Below are 11,171 nucleotides of genomic sequence, written 5' to 3' on the forward strand. Positions count from 1 at the left end.
TGCACCAAGCTGTGGAGTGTACCATTCCTTTCCTGTCGATTCTGGGACAGAATTGAGGTAAATATCTACAGATGGAAATAAAAATATTTTTTATGGAATTCCGGATGGTTGTGGTTGGCGATGACGCGAGTTGTAAAATAAGTACTTTAATTTTTTTTTCTTGTAAGTATTAAGTCACTGATAACTAAGCCCATCTTCTCTCGGAAGAAGAATAAAATAAGTAGGTCAAAAGTTGATATGACTTATCGTCGCTGTCATACGGCACAAAACTTTTTTCTTGTAATGTAATGTGCAAAACGAAGAAAGATGTCGATCAGAGCTTGTAAGATAAATCATTGCAACTTGCAACTATATCTCGACCTGCAATTTAATCACCTTTCATACGTAATCATTCTCCTTCAGATGACAGTAATTACGTATTTTGTAATTAGTTTGATTTTAAATAATAATATATAATTAAAATTGCTGTCTGCGACTCATTATTTTAAAAATATCGAACACCCTGAAAACACGAAATCCTTTTTCTCACTAAGGGCCGGTCCTTTATATTTCAGTCTCGTCTCGTCTTACCTATGTAAATGGCTTTTTTTGTGCGGATGTAAAGTAAATATCAGAGACACCTAACATACGAAAAAGTTTTGAGATGTGCCGGAAAGATTGTGATTTCACATCCGCTTTCATTGGCGCCTCCAGAATGTTCTAGAAGGATCTTTCACTTTTTGGGTGATTCAGACATTTCGGCCCAACCAACTTGTGGATACTTTTTCTTAGTTCTAATTTATACGAGCGAAAACTTCAAAATGAATAACTCTCAACTTTTGTTTCGAAAGGCAGCTTGATATTATTTTGTTTTTGTTAAAATTAAAGCCAATGAATTTGGTGCCAAAACTTTTAGGACATACGTTAATAATAAAACCAATTTAAGGATCTTCTTTTATTTTGACAACTTTTTTTACAAAATTTAAACAATATAAAACATAAATGTATGGCGGTATATGAAAGATATCACAACAGTACTTAATGATGTACTTCAAAATTCATCGTTAATGCTTTGCTTTGCCCTACTGAAAAAAGATTTTGCACTCCAATGACCTTAAACTCAGAAATATGGAGAATATGTTAATCCATTACGAAAGCGACGAAAGAAAGTCCTTTCGCGTTGTTATAAAGATTTACATATTTGCCATTGCATGAACATAAATAAAGTTGCGGTGAAGGTTCATTTTCGAAAAGGTGGAAGGTTATTACTGGCATTGTATCACTGTAAATAATTAAAAAAAAAGACTGACTAAAACGAACGAGAAAATGTTTCTTTTCATCTGCATGCACCTAAAGCAATTTGCATGTTCACTGATGCCAACATTACATAATTATATGCATCACTACCTTTTTATACTAAGCGTATCCTAATTCTATCTACGCGAATCTAAAAATCAAATGATGCAATGACTTCTCTAACCTTTGCCAGAAAAGGATTGTTTCAAAGTAGGTATGAATTACAGATCGTGTACAAATTATTATGCAAATTAGTGTTTGTTGCGTTTCCAAAGGATGTCGTAGCTTCATTACGTCACAGTCACTATAATATTCATCTGCACTGTTGTTCCTTTTTTGGTTTCAACCACAAATTCAGCATACTGCATTTTTTCAAGGCGAATCGATTTTGGTGGAAAAACAACATTACGTCGAATGAAATACGCGGTAACGAATCACGTCAGACCAGGACGTAGGTGCTTTATTATTCACAAATAGACACGGGTTAATAATCTAATCAGTAGGTAGGTACGTCGGTTGCCAAACAGAATCATCTTTCAAGAAATCTTCAAAGCGTTACGTAATCGATGAAGAATATCTAAAATTGATAGGTCAATGCGCTTTTCAAAATACAGACGATTAGGTCATCTTCATAATAAGATGTACAGCAAGAGACATCTGAGGAAGTGAATTTTTCCTTGATAGATGATCAACCGATTTAGCTATGATTTAACAACGACATTTTCTTTAGATCGCTACAGTACAAAATGGCCGCAGATGATACTTTGGAAAAAGGAACAATAAATTCCATTTAGAATTTGGACGACTTTTGGACCGTTCCCAAGATGTACAAAATAATTTGTGTCTATGTTTGCACAAAGTTTTTTGAACAAACTACTAACAATAAAATAACTTATTGCATATAGTCTACAAGTGGTCCATTAAATCCAATCATGGTTTGCATGGAAAAACCAACGTTTAATCACCAGTTGTAAACAAAACGGTGTCAGTTAGAAAAGGGTCGTGGATTATTTCAGTAATTATTGTGCTGGTGCGGTTAACAGTTCACAAAGATTCTTGATAACTCTACGAGCATTTTAGTGTTGTATACAGGAGGACTTTATGTATTTGATTCCAGGTTTTCAAAAATTCATACTAGCAAAGGGGTAAGTATAAAGTTTATTATTTTATTAGCGCAAAACAAAAAAGTTCACACTAACTTTTTAAGTTATATATGAAATACATATGTTTCCGGAAAAATGTGCAATCATATTATAACAACTCAAATGTATACATTATAACGATATAAATAGTACTTTGAAATATCACTGTAACTAACAGTTGGAATGCATCTGCCTAGGCACGTGGATTTCGTTCTCCGTAATTGTGACCGGTGGGTTATGCAGTATTAGCACAGATTTAAATATACTAATTTAAATCTGTGGTATTAGTTTCATATTTTTTAATGAAAATAAGCCAACAATCAATCAAACTATAATGGCTAAAACAGAAACGTATATTTCTACAGAGATCTCAATTAAAATTTGCACAATGTAGGTACAGGGTTATTCCGTATATTTAGACAGCACATAGTCCGTTTATTATCAGATACAAAAAAAAAACTTGAAATAAAAAAGTTGTAGGGTTTATCATAAATCTCCAGAAACTGTATTGAATGAAGTAAAAAGACAAATGAATATCACAAATTTATAATGGAACGCCCTGTATATTTTTCAAAAATTGAACAATTTTTTTCATTTTGATTTCAAAAATGTATAATATGTTGACATTTGTTTTATTTGCATTTATTGTATATTATCAAATTGCTTTACCAAATCACAGTTGCTATACCCAATCAAATGGGCATTATTTTTTATTATTAATGAATATATTATTTTTTTCCTGGAAATAACACACACCAACTTTACTTTTTAATATTTATTTGCAATAAACAAAATGTAACCAAAATTTGCAAATGTTGGATAAATGGATTGTAAAAAATACTGTTCTATTTTAAAGTTAAATCAAAGTTTACTTTTTAACGCGCCCTGTATATTTTCTCTTTAGCGCAAAAAAATGCACAAGAAAAAATTATGATAGATCTGTACGAGCTTTTTTTTTCAACACCTGATTTTGAAATTAATTTGTTCCGTATTTGAACTGCTCACTGTATATTTTGACACTCAATTTGCTTTTATACAGGGTGCCCATTATGTATGGAATATAATATCTCGGTAAATATAAAATGTATACAACATTTTCTATATGCCATAATATGGGAGCATTCCGTGGTTTTTATTTCAGGAAACAATTGAATGTTTTTAAATGACAGTGCATGTTTTCATTAGGCCCATTTGATAGAGATTTTTTTCTCTTTTCGATGATGTAACATGTAATTAGTTCTCTAATACAAGAAAATTTTTCAAAAAAACTTATTATAATCACTAATCACATTAATAACATGAATCTAGATATCCTACATCAAAATAAAACAAATGAATGTGTATGTTTCTAGACAAAATGAAAGTAACAATAGAAAGGTAACAAACGTAGATACACATTAATTTGTTTTATTATTCACTTTTTTGGGGAATTTTTCGAAAAAAAATTTCCCTTATGTGGTGATTTTGTCCGTTCCTCGTTTAATTCGAGAACGAAAAGAGAGAGCGATGTCAAACCTCCGCCAATCGATTTCTACGAGTTCAAGGATCAGTGTTATTGAATATGAGCCGGATTAAAACTCTGGTTTCCGAATACGACGTCAATGGCAAAAAATTACCCTACTGAAAACGCTCTGGGGGTCACCCAATTTGAAAGACAAAGCATCGTTTTTTAAAATTTGTTTATTTTATTAATCAATGACCATGAAACTTATGGTGATTGGGTTTGTGAGACTTTCCGCCGACTAACCGTTTTCTAGATATTCGCTCTTAAGTTTTGACATAACCAAAGAAGGGCGATAGTTGGTAGAAAACAGTTCCTTTTGTTGTTAATTAGAATATCATGAAAGATAAAATGAATTTCTAACCACCCCGAAGGAAACATGCGTGAAAGAATGAGAGAGACATGGATTTTGTTCATTTATGAAAAACGTGTGCATGTGTGTGCGAATTTACATCTTTTTCCAATTAAATTGGCACCCACATAGCATCATTAATGTTTAAAATTCAGTTCTTGATCGTTTTCTCAATCGAATTTAAGGACATAAAACAACGATTTTGATTTGTTAACATTTTTCGCATTGGTTTATAAAATGCATTAAATTATAGTCACGCGCGTTTCAAATGTAAATGATACATAAATGATTCAACTACGAACCCATCCAAGCTTCAGATCTTAGCCATCGATTACCGAAAGTTATCGTCCCAGACAAAGACAGACAGACAAACCGAAAGTGTTATAAAGAAGCATTTCCAAATGACGTGCCACACAACTTCATGTACCCGTTCTGTCTGTCCGTCTGTTTGTCCGTGTTCACGATAACTTTGTTTAGAAACGTCTTAAGGATATAAGAAGGGTCATTATTATTTTTGAGCTACGTAGACTATCGGGCCAAAAAGTTACAGCACGGGGATTGTTCGGTATTCCGTTGTATCGGATTTTTTAATTCTGGTAGCCTACAACTGTTAGGTACAGGTACCTAATTCGTTCTTCTTTGTACTTCTAAATTATTTTTATTTTCCTTGCTAATAACCATACGGGAAATAAAGAAACCGATAAAATACCTATGTAAAGGTTGAAATCGCCAATCACGCAATATTATTTTTGATACATGATATCAGACGAAATGTAGGTAAGTAATCAATATTTGTTTGAGGTTGAACGGCCGATAGTAGGTATTCAACATTGAAAAGGAAACTGCTGAAGCGTTTCAATTCAAATTGGCTTACAAATCAAAAATATAAATGCAAATGAGGGCATTAACCTAATGCATTTCGACGCAAACTTCTGGATATCAAGCTAGTTTCATAAGTATTACTCGTATAATGAATTCGTAAACGCTTTCTAAGCTTTTCCGATTACCATTCAAAGATACTTATAACTATAAGGTTCATTATCGCAGATCAAATAAGAAACTGTTGATTGGCTTAATGATTTTCAGGCGAATCTTGCAAAGACCAAACGCCTGAAATTGCTTATAAGTTATAAGCTAAAAAAAAGTTATGAATCTCTTTTTCATCGGCTGCATTGCGTTACTGAAATATCGATACCGACGAAAAACGAAATTTAAAAAAACCTAAATTTTTACGGTACATGATCTCGATAGAGCATAATCTGGTCCAAAATTCTCATTTTCACAAATCAATCCAGTGCATGCACGCCGTGAAAAGCCTATACACATGTTTAAATATACATACAATTTAAAAATAGACCAATAACATTAATGCCTGCATTGTTCCAAATTGCCTTGACGCTTGTACCATTGAATGCTTGAACTATGAATTACTTTCTCAACACATATGTGCCTTTTGCATGCAATTATCTCAGAATGGTCACATAATCAATCAAAAAATATTAATAACACTGCCACAAATATTGGTAACTACTTAGAAATTATACAATTCCGATAACGCTCTCTTTTGTAATTAATAATGACATCGTGTTTTTTTTAATTACTCACTACTATCAGAATAAAATTCGTTACCACTGTTTTTACGTTATTAATGCGATTACTGTGCGATTGTGTAATGTCTAATTGTTGGAACTTGTACGGTAAATTCAGGAGAGCAAAATATTGTGCGAATTTTGTTTATGTCTGTAAATGTGGAAAACATTTTTCAAGGTTTCTTTATTATTTTGACAGTACAATTACGAAAACCTAGTCATGTGGACAATGATACATAATATTGAAAAGAAACGATTCAGGTTTATGCAATATATCTTTTTTGCATAAGTAGTTACCTATCGACTTACCGGACTATTTTTTGTAAAAAAATCGTATGGAAAGTGGTACTTTTTTTCACGATATTTACTACGCGTTTCACTGGTCGTTTCGTCCTGTCTATGAACAGTAGCTCAGTTTTGGAGTGACAGTAAATCGCGAATGTCGATGATCGATAATTGACCACCAAAAAGCAAAGTTGCCCATCTGCTTCGTCCTTCTCTCACTTCCGCTCTTTCTTCCTTAACAAATTACTGTTTACTGGGAAGTAAAAAATCGTGCTATTGCTTATTTATGTACTACCGTACATCAATATCCCCTGTAATGACTGGCGACATTTACAAGGTACAGTCCCAAAGGCCGAAGGTATTAGAAAAGGGAACGCACATTTAATCAGTCCCTAAGCAGTACTCAATGGTACTGATGTTTGTTTATAACCTGGTTGTCAATTTCTCGTGTACTGGCTAGCGGGATTTTGATAGTAGCCAGTACAAGGCAATCCTTAATGATATCAAAAATCTGATTGTGTATACAGTACCCAAGAAGTACTAAATAGTACTGTTGTATATTAATGTGCAGGTTATCAATACCCAGTGTACTGGCTAGCTTCCAAATACCGTCGGCCATCAGTAGGTACACCAAATATCGGAGTTTTTAATAGGTAGCAATTTTTTTGTCATTTTAAAGTAGGTACTGCAGAGTACTGATATACTGACTACCTTCACGCACACGGGTTAATGCAAAAAAAGTTCGTACTTAAATTCATGAAAAAAAGTACCACTTTCAAAACTAGTTGTAAAATAACTATTTCCATTGCCGACAGATAAGATTATAAACTAATTCTATAACTACTTAAGAGGTTCCCACGTCGCAATCATCATTGCTCATAAGAGACAAATCATCTACGTAGTTGAACATACTATTAGATGTCCAAAAGTCCAAAACTCTTGCCTCTTTAAATATATAGGTTACTTGAAACGTAGTAAAAATGTTAAAAAAAACACACTGTTAACAATACTTACCATTATTTTTGGGAAAAATCAGGTTTTTGGGTAAGGCAAACGTTTGAATTTTTCTAAAGTAATTTACACGCAATGCTTGATGAAAATACCAAAACCATCAAGCATAATTAGAAATGTTTTCATAAAGGAATACTATAATAACCTTTCAGAAATACACACATTTTTGGAAATTCACAAGCAATAATAACGCGTACTAAATAATTGTAAGCACTGATAAACGAAGGATTTTCTTGCTCAAATTTCCGATCATTTGGTCAACTAGGGAACGAAAACAGTACCTAGTCCCCCTTAAGCCTTTTAAAAGAGAGCAACAGTTCAATCTTGCAACAATTGCCTGTTACCGGTTTATCGTTTGTAGTGATTCGTCAGCAAGTAATTAGGTGAGCTATTAGTTCTCGTTATTAAAGAAACCGCAGCAGAAATACATATATTTTTTCGCACATAGTAATAGTTGGCGAGGGGTAGGTTTTTTGGAGGTGTTTAGAAAAATATAATCATTCGTTTACTTTTTACAGTCATTGTCATAGGTAACAATACCGTAATCATTTTGTTTACAAAATTGAGTATATTTTCTAACCCTTCTTATACAGATTCGGTTTTCCCCTTTTAATTCGCTATCAGTTGAATATGAAAATGAAACGTAGGTATTTAGTGACGATTCATGTGAATGATGTAGATTGTAGATAGACGCACAATATAGACAGATAATTATTGCAATTGCTTGCGTCAATCAGTTTTTATTTAAATTACGTTCGTTTAACAATTTTGCATTTATGTCGAAGGGAATCACATTATTTTAGTTACTTACCCAAAAATTCCCAAGTACTTACGCTTGTAACAATTCCAATCGCGTCAATTGGGCTGCTGAAAAAAGCGAAAATGTGTAAAATACTAGAAACAGAATTGGTACTATCGCGTAATAAATAATAACGAAATTTTATAATGTAGGTTATCGTTGTGCAAATCTCTCTGAAGTTTGGAGTAGTTGATCAAATTGTAAAGGTATCTACGAATTGTCCTATTTTTGTGCTTATACAACCGAAAGGAAGCAAACTATAAATAAAACGTTTCCTCATTTACAACATCATTTAGGCGATTACATTTCCTTAATTAAAAGGCTGCGACATGTTTGCCTTTCGCCGGTTTGGATTCACCAATTATTTATTCCGACGTGACATTTGTCTAGCAATAGTTTTCCTTTACGCATAGGCATAGGTTGGTTTTGGAAGGCTATGGACAAGGACAATACTATTTACACATGGGAGATGAAAACATGAATTATTTGGTTTATTTTTCATTTGGTCTAATTATACATGGAAGGGGGTAGTTCAACATCAAATGCTCTATGTTTTCAAGGAAAGGAGAGCAAACCATAAGAAATTCGAGAATTTGTCTTACACATTAATTGTCAAACATTTCTTCGTGAAACGTGCCACAAGTCCTCATACTATATTTGTTACTGTAAAAATGCGTAGCTGAAGAGATTCTTCCCGGATTATTGATCTCTCGAGATGTTGACCGAAAACTGTCGGAATTTGAGGTTTTTCTCCTGGAAGAAATTCTGCATGTGGAATATTCGCATCGCAAATTATCTTCCCCTTAGAAAACTCGTCCCAGGTAAATTCGGTCCGCCGTCGAGAAAACTCGCTTTGAAAGAAAATTCCTTAAGAGAAATTGGGCATTTCATTCGTAGTTCCTTCATGCAATAAAGGAATTGAAGGTTGCGTCGGTAGGGATCTTATTGAAGTTAAAATTCCTGGTGTCTAGGAGATGAGGGGACTGGGGAGATGTCATAAAGGAGAAGAACTTACCGATTATAATAAATAACGTTAACATTCTCAACTTCTATGCTCTATATATGGCTTTTTAGGTCAAACAAGGTGGCAATTTTGGAAAAAAACAATGTTTCTTCACTTTTTTGTCAAACATTTATTCTATACTTTTCACCTATGAAAAAAGTCCGCATGTTCAAAACTGAAGAAAATAAAATTCGGCTTAAACCGAGGCTTAAACATCAATTTATCTAGATATCTAAATTGATTAATGTAGAGGGAAATTATCTTCCCTGAAACGGAAATCTATGCTTCTAGTTATTACGCCATTGATTTTTGATGCATTATGCATTTTTTCCGCCACCCTTGAATTTGTGAAGCAGATATGCATTTATTGTTGTTTGTTCTATGGTAGAGGTATCAGGAGACGATCCAGGTCTGCATCTTCAAGGGCAGGATCACTCTCTAGGTACTGTTTCTTGCGGTGGAGGCACGCAGCAGAGCCTACACTGCTTTTTGGCACTCGCACCAATCCTTTTAAAATAAAACTAAAATAGCGTTACCTGCGAAACTAAAACAAGTTAAAAAAAGTAATCGTAAACGATTTACAAAAAGCGCATTGCCACATTAACAATTGTCTTTCCGTTTGGTTTTATAAGAAACGCAAATTCCCTCACAATAAGACAATTGATTTTCATGTGTATGCGGAATAAATTTTGGTTATCTGTGTTCAATTTACTAGTATCAAGTATGAAGGCTCCTTCTGTTAAATATCGATTTTATAAGAAACACCTTCAGCTGAAATTTAAAAAAAAAGTGGTTCACTAAGAAGGTTATATCTGCGCATGCGTAAATCTATGTTTTTTAACGTGATTTGAAAGTCTGTGGATACGTAATAATTTTATTGGGGCTTTTAGATTTTCTTATGCACGTTTCATTTATTTCGTAGGAGTCACTTTCCCTTAATATTTCAGAAAAAATCCGTTCATAAATAAGAAAGTTGCGTCTGCGCATGCGCAATCTATTTTTTCAAAAAGTGCATATAAAAAATAATGACCCAAAAGAATATAGGATTAACCATAGTTTCCAACGGAGACAGTTCTAGTTGCCTCTATCAATGCATTTAATCGATTCGACAATCAAATTTTGGGTTTATTTGATCCAAAATGATCCCTAAAATAGAGCAAGTTTCATATAAAATTTATAAACACAATAAACAGCAAAAGTGTAAAATTATGGGAAGCGAAAAAATTGATTGTATTAAGAGACAGAACAAATTTCTTGGTGAAACCCTCGACACCATAACGAACCAAAGTAGCTCTTAAGATAAAGTTGTGAAAGGGACGGACAGACTGATGGACGGACCCACGGACGGGCGCACAAAGTAATCACAATAGCATATTGTTTATTTTTGTGGAAATGCGCTAAGGCCTTGGCTTTCCGTACGCGCAATTCCATTTTCTGACATAGGTTTTCATTTTTCTTTTATAAGAAGCATCTTCTGTTAAAATTTCAGAAAAATTGGTTTACAAATAAAATAGTCGAATTTGCGCATGCGCAATCTATTTTTTATATACCTGCATAAGCCAAGCGCCTCATTTAATTCATAAGAATGTAGAGGAGGGCAGGATATTGCATAAAACTAATTTCCCATGTTAAATCCCTATGTTCCTACTTACCGTGTACCACCCGGTATACAATAAATCGAGGAAGGAAAGACGTTACATTTTGGGCAATCGTAATCTTGGTTTGTTGCTTGAATGAATTCGTTGATTAATTTTATTAAACATACTTAAATTATGACAAAGAGATATCAACAGGGGGAAGTACTTGGACCACCACATGTCCTGAGCCAGTGCCTAACTCTGGACATATCTCATAAGATTCCATTCCAGATATAGTTAAATATGCAAATTTTTAAACAAGCATATGCTGTGCACAACTGTAGTGCAGATAAAGCGCAATTTTAAAACCTAAATAGCTTATAAGGTAGTAGTATTCTATGTTTATAGATGTTTACCTTCTTGGAGGGGGGCAACACATTAAACGCTGTATAGTGCAAGAAGAATTACCTAAGCGCTTATTTTTCGTCGGTCGAGGAGGAAGATTTTTTTCGTTGAGACCTTTCATTAGATTAGAGTATCACGAAGGATAAAATCAGTTTTCCCCCAACTCCCCATTTTGATAAGGGGCAAGGAAGAAGTTTGTAGAAAACAGGTCCTTTCGTTGATATTTTTAATT

Source organism: Photinus pyralis, unplaced genomic scaffold (genome assembly GCF_008802855.1).
Source record: "Photinus pyralis isolate 1611_PpyrPB1 unplaced genomic scaffold, Ppyr1.3 Ppyr1.4_LG7, whole genome shotgun sequence".
Lineage (NCBI taxonomy): Eukaryota > Metazoa > Arthropoda > Insecta > Coleoptera > Lampyridae > Photinus > Photinus pyralis.